The following is a 7,303-nucleotide window of genomic DNA, read 5'->3' on the forward strand; positions in this document are numbered from 1 at the left end:
CAGGACTTGCATTTAAGTCTTGACTCAATTTTGAGTTAATTTTTGTATACACTGGGTTATAAAGATCCAACTTCATTCTTCCACATATTTCTAGCCAGTTCGACCAGCACCATTTATTGAAGGATGTGTCCTTTTCCCATTGTGCATTTTTGTCAACTTTATCAGAGATCAATTGGTGTAGGCATGTGGCTTCATTTCTGATTAGCGCATCTATTTTTGTACAAGTATCATGTTATTTTGATTACCATAGCCTTTTGGTATAATTTGAAGTTAGGTAATATGATACCTCTAGCTTTGTTCCTTTTATTTAGGTTTGCATTGTCTATTTTGGCTCAGTTTTTGTTCCATGTGAATTTTAGAGTTGCTTTTCTAATTCTTTGGAAAACAACATTGGTAGTTTGATAGGAATTGTGTTGAATCTCTGCATATTGCTTTTGGCAGTGTGGTCATTTCAGTGTTTATTATTCCAATCCATGAACATGAGATGATCAAATGTTTTTCTCTTTTCTTTCCTTCCTTCCTCCTTTCCTTCCTCCCTTCCTTCCTTCTTTCCTTGCTTGCTTGCTTTTTCAAGGTCTTGCTCTGTTGATCAGTTTGGAGTTCAGTGGCATGTTCATGTCTCACTGCAGCCTCACCCTCCCAGGCTCAAGTGCTCCAGTCACCTCAGCCTCCTGAGCAGCTAGAACCACAGGTATGTACCACTACACCTGGATAATTGTTAACATTTTTAATAGAGATGTCTTATTATGTAGCAGATCTCAGTATGTTGCTAAGGCTTGTGTCAGACTCTTGGGATCAAGTGATCCATCTGCCTCAATCTTCGAACATGGTGGGATTACAGGCGTGAGCCCCACGCCTGGCGTTTTTCCGTTTGTTTGTGTCATCTATGATTTGTTATATCAGTGATTTGTAGCTCTTGTTGTAGAGATCTTTTGCCTCCGTTGGTTAACTGTTTTCCTGGATATTTTATCTGTGTGTGTCTATTGTAAATGTGATTGATTGATTGATTTAGTTCTCAGTTTGAACTTCATTGGCATACAGTAATGCTACTGTTATTTTGTTGAGTCTATTGTAAATGTGATTGAGTTACAGATTTAGTTCTCAGCTGGAACATTATTGGTATATAGAAATGCTACTGACTTTTTATATTGCTTTTGTATCCTGAAACTTTTCTGAAGTCATTTATCAAGTCTAGGAGTCTTCTGGAGAAGTCTTTAGGGTTTTCTAGATATAAGATTATATCATCAGGGAACAAAGATAATTTGACTTTCTCTTTTATAATTTGGTAACTTTTATTTCTTTCTCTTTCTTTATTCCTCTGGCTAGGACTAAGGACTGCATTTTTTAGACCGCTGGTCAAAATTATTCTCCTCAAATTTACAGGAGGGCAAGAAACACTCATAGAACTTGTTTAATATGCTAATCCCATAGCTTTTTCCCCTGTACAGTCTTCTTCTATTAAGTTTTCATTGTCCCAGAAATTTATATTTTTTCCAAGAACTCCAAGTGATTCTTATGAATCATATTTTAAAAGCAAATCAAAATACCTGGATGGAGAAGAGGAGAATAATGAAATGATTCACTCTATTTGTTATGACTGCTTATCTGAAAACATTGAAACACAGATGGTAACACTTTTATGGTTCTGACACCTTTACAAATTGGACCACCATCACTTAGCTTATAGGCTTGCATTTCTGTCATAGCAGGGCTGTGGATTACTGTTTGAAATGCTTGGATAAAAATTACTTAGGAATTCAGTCCTTGAACACTCAGCAATCAAAACAACGGCTGTATCTATTACTCATTTTTGAAGACAGAAGGTTCATGTTTTGGAAAAGGATGATTAACTTTGATGTTTTTAATTAGAAATGTCTTTAGCTAATAAATTGGGATTTTATTTTCTTAGTGCAATTTTAATTATAAGATACTCTTTAATGTATTAGTGTATTTCTTTGTGCAATTTTAATTATAAGATACTCTTTAAGCATTAGCTGCAACTGTTTAAATTGTTTTCAGGATTCATATCTTTCTATATCAATAGAACACCTTTAATCTTCTAATGCCATGCAGCTGCATAGTATGATTCCTAAATATCAAGATTCTTATGTATTATTTTATTTCTGATATGGATTGGTACAGCATATGATGAACAAACATCATTTTGAAAATAATTCAAAGTTCAAAAGTAAAACTGCACCTACCTATTACGTAACATGAAAGCATATTTTATTTCCTCTTGATATGTGAGAACTGAATGCCAATTAAGGAAGAAAAACTGCCCCAAAACTCTCACAGAAATGCAATAAGGGAGAGGATTTAAAATTGATTTTAGAAGACTTATGGATCACAAATTGAAAAGAATAATGTATAGTGTCACTAAATATTTCCTCTATCAAAATGCTTGAAATATATATTATTTATATTTCCTCTTAGAGAAACTGCTGAACTTTATGTGTCTAACGGCTAGTGTGTAATTCCTATATTTTCATCGTTCCTAAACTTCATAATCTGCAGTCCCTACGGCAATATCAAAGTGGACAAATGGTAAATCTAATCAGATATGACTCTAATACAATGTTGTACAAGGTAAACTGTATTTTCTGTGTAAATGTAATATTTCCACAGCTCCTCCAAGAATAAGTAGTCACCAATATGATATAATACAATTTTTCTATGAAACAAGTGTTAGTTTCAGAAGGAAATTTTCCATAATTCTCAGGAATGTCATTAGGGTCAGCAAACAATTTCAAAAAAAGGTGAATATCCATGTCAAGTAAACTAGGGGAATTGTAGAACCAGAGAAAAAGGGCTAAAAAGCCCATAAAGTAAATAGTATAACCTAGAGCACTTTAAATACAAGATATTTTATATACATGTAAATGTTTCAAAGTAGAGGCTTATTTATTGATGTTTTAACCCAAGAAAAGCATGGTAAAAATGCTTAGATGTCAAATTAATTGATCTGAGAATGTAACCTCTAATAAATTAGAACAAGATAGTGAATAAAAATAAAAAGTTAAGTATTTGGATGGATAATGAATAATATTACTAAGCACCTAAAACAAAACCCATGATATACTGAATCTTATTTGTTATTTTGATAGATTTTCACTAAAACTCAACAGTTCTGTTGCCTACATAAACAGTATGTAATAAATGCCATTCAGACTTTAAGAATGTTTCTCTATGACCATTTTGTAGACATGTTAACAATGTTTCTCTGGACAGAGTATACGAAACTAGTATAGCCTCGCATTAAGTGAGAAGATGACCTGAAAGAGTAATATAATTAAAATTCATCTTTAGCCATAATTGATTTTTGGCACCGAAAACTGGACAAAATATATTAAATTTTTACCCAAGCAGAATAGAACTGCAATGTCTCAGAGCAGAGAAGCCCACAAAGTGACGGCCACGATTACTGTTTTCTGCCTATGGACAAACTGCACACAGAGAGGTGGAATCTGAGCAGAGAATGGTGGTCCTACTAAGCTGGGGAAGCAGAAATCAGAATTACAGGATAGCTGCAGGTTTGGGGTATTTTTTCTTCACATCAGCAAGAATTAGGAAATTTTATACACCACCTATTAACATCCTACACAACTAATATTTTTGGGACTGAACAGTGGAAAATTTTGGTATCTGGTCATCTTTCTGGATGGATTGTAATTTCATAGGATGCCCCAGTGTTAAGCAGTGGGTCTTCTCTATTGTCCTCTAAGGAGCAATTTCCTCCTCTGTGTAGGGAAGTCTGTGTCTGCTTTGAATGCCACTGGTCTTCTGTTATCAAAACTGGTAGTCCTCTCTCAAACTCAGATTAATCAAGTTCAAAATTATCTCCATTTTTGGATCTCTGCGAATGGGTTACTTGTATTATTATTATCAATTTTCTCTTATTTATTGATAATTCTTTTTATTTTTGAGTGGTCTGAAACTAGAAATTTGTGAACTTCAGAACATTTCGAATTGCACAATCAGCTGCTGTTTATCATGGCTATCTTCTTAAACCTGTCTTAATTCCAGGGTATATGTCTATTATTTGTGTAACATGACATAGTAGCATATGTGAGTAAAGAATCGCAAGATTTTACAACTCTTTCTCTTGCTAGTTTATTTATTTATGTTTACTAATACTATATGAGTTTCCGTTCAAATTAACCATGGACACCAGACGTAACACAGGCCCTTCTGTCTTCATTTTCTGTTACTTCCTATGTCACCTTTATTTCACCGTTATTCATTCCTCCGCTTAAGCTTGAGATCCTCATTTTTGAAATAGATTTTTCTATGTGTAATAGACACAGATGAGTTTTTTGTTAAGTGATTGGTAGAGAGCATGGCAACAATTAACCCTGGAAGCCCCTCAGTCTAGGAAGGAGAGATCCCTGGTGGTGGCCGTGAGGTATGAATGGCATCAGGAAGTGTCTGTTGTCATTACAGGGCTCGTCAGAGGCGTAAACCTGCTACACATTCACAACTTATACCTCGGTCGCTCTCTGCTCCCTGCCATCTGCTGTCATAGGTCCTCATCGCCCCATTGGAAACCTCCTTTAGCCCTTGAACCTCAAGTATGTCAGTGTTAAAGTGAAAAACTACTCAGATATTTTTGCAAGATAACTCAGCAGAAGGTGGATGAGTTTCAGAATGTCTGATAAGAATGTAGTTATTAAGTCTAGTTATGAAACAGAGATATGAAAAATCCGTAGAGCAACTGATAGCAACTGCGATTTAGTCAGAAACTCCTCCAGACTAAAGTGCCCTATACCTTCTTCTCAAGGTAACTAGTTCTCAGTAGTGTGGCACAAAATTGGATCAATTTTCCACGAAAGCTTTTTTATATTTCCTCCGTTTTGCATCAGCACTCTGACCAGTAATGTTTACAATATAATATTCTATAAAGCAAATTTCTATTTTGGAATTTTCCTCAAAATTTCTAATTTCATTTATAAGTCTATACATTCTGCTACTGTCTCCCTTACTGAAACACATAGAGCCATAGAAAGAGTTAGGGGCAAGAGTAAAATTATTTGGATCATCTCTGTGTTTCAGCCAATATTACCGTCCGTTGCTGGCAAGAGATGTAGGATATGGGTTACCGTATGTAGGGACAGACCACAGGACTAATACATGCTACAGAGTAGAGTATGCTTAGCCGGAAACAGGCCTCTTTGTTGGTCAGGGCACAATCAGTGATCCACAATTTGGACACAGAAGGATTACGGAATATGACCAAAACATTAAAGCAGGCCGTCCACGAAGGGGAAACGCAAAGAGAAGTGCTAACAAGAGTGGGTCAGAAACCTGAGCACCGCCACGAAGCCCTGCTAATGGAGTAGCCTGGGAATATGGAAACAAAAGGGAATTTAAAAAGAAGGAAAGAAAAAAGGATGTGATTCCTCCCACATTCTTTGGCTCATGTGACCTCTTTTCAGTCCTGTAGCTAGAAAGAGGAGTCTTTCCTTTAGAGTTTTTGCTGTGTTCGCCAGGTGCAGCTCTGAGACTTGGTCCCCGCCTATGTCAAAACGGTAAGATAAAAGTGAAAAAAGAGTTGTGAAACTCAAACTTTATGGGTCATTATTTTATATTTCACTTTCCTCCGCTATCTGCCTGTTGTTAGTTTTACATAGCCCTCTGGTAGTTGCTCTTCACGTTACATTCTGATATTTTAGTTGGAATAACTGTGAGAAACAGGCGCTAGGGATCTTTCTGCTGGCAAAGCTGCCAATCCCGAGATAAATGTATCAGATACAATAGCATTTGCAGAGACCAGCAATACAAATAAGAATATAAACACATTTTGGTTTAATGACTTGGGAACAACTAAATGGAGAAAAACAAAACTAAATTTTGAATGCATGCCTTACATAAATATGAACTCCAGATGAAATAAGACTAATTGTGATTTACAAATCTGGAAATAGAATGAATAATAAGGGTGATATCATTGTGTCATAGGGTAGGAAAGTATTTCTATATACCCCAAAAGTGCAAGCCCAAAACTAGCAACCAAAAAAAAGTAAATATGAATATATCAAAACTAACAATTTTTAAAAATAAAACAAAGCATATCATGGACAGAAATGTCAGAAAGTAACACTTTTTGATAAAATACACTGATTGCATAAAACTGAGAATGAATGAGAATGTACCAGGGACTCCTGAAAAGTAACTAGAAAAATACTGGAACCACAAGAGGCAGGCAAAGAATATAATAGATGAGTTTTAAAAGAGAAACCCCAGAATGCTAAACATCATATCATCAGGTGCTGAAATTCATTTATAATCAGAGCAAGGCAGAGTAAAATAATAATAGATATTACTTATGCTTATTAGACCAGCAAAGATTAAAAATGTGATGAATTAAGTATGTAGGAGTCTTCATGCCCTGATGGAGCAGCTCTCCTGGAAAGTAACCTGGCAGTATTTATTTAAATTAAGAGTATGCATGATTTATTTCATTACTTAGTATGTATTTCAAAGTAAATCTAACACTGGTCCACAAAAGGACCTGTGAAACGGTATTCAATGTGGCATTCTTTGTGACACTGGAAGTTACAGTCAGTCCACTTTTAGAAGAGTATATCAGGTATACATAGAATAAATGAAAAGTAAATTATTGGGTAATTGGAAGAAACATATCCAATGTACTCATATAGCATGATTGAAACATAGAAATATATTTGAGAAAAAATAAGATATATGTTTTACACATATATAAATTTATGTATAATATACATATAACAAATACCATATACATAAATTTGAAATTTAACACATTTCAAAATAACACATATGAATATAATGTAATATATTTAAATTATTAGAATTATTGCCATTGGGCTCATGAGGAGCATGGGAAAAAATATGACACAGAATAAACAAATACATATAGAAATATCTTAATAACAGAAACTACACATCTTTTATAGTTTCTCTTGCATTCTGAAACCTAATTAGCTCAACCTTCAATACTGAAGATTTATAAATGCACAACAAACACAATTGTCATATGAATATATAGTATTTTGGAAGAGACGGGCAATAGTAGATGTTTACTTGACTTAGGGAACTCCTGCTGCTCTTCCCTCGACCATTTTTGATATGTGTTTTGGAAAAAAGAAAAAAAAATCATCAGTGACGTGAGAAAAAATTTTCCAGAAAGAAATACCTAAATGAATGATGTAGTAGTTTTATTTCTTTTTTGTAGCCTCTCCATATTTCAACCTAAATTGATGCTGGTGTTATGCTGGGTGGACAAGGTGAATAAAAAACAGCAACAATTCTATATGGTAAATCATTT

Source organism: Cebus imitator, unplaced genomic scaffold, assembly GCF_001604975.1.
Source record: "Cebus imitator isolate Cc_AM_T3 unplaced genomic scaffold, Cebus_imitator-1.0 Scaffold542, whole genome shotgun sequence".
NCBI lineage: Eukaryota > Metazoa > Chordata > Mammalia > Primates > Cebidae > Cebus > Cebus imitator.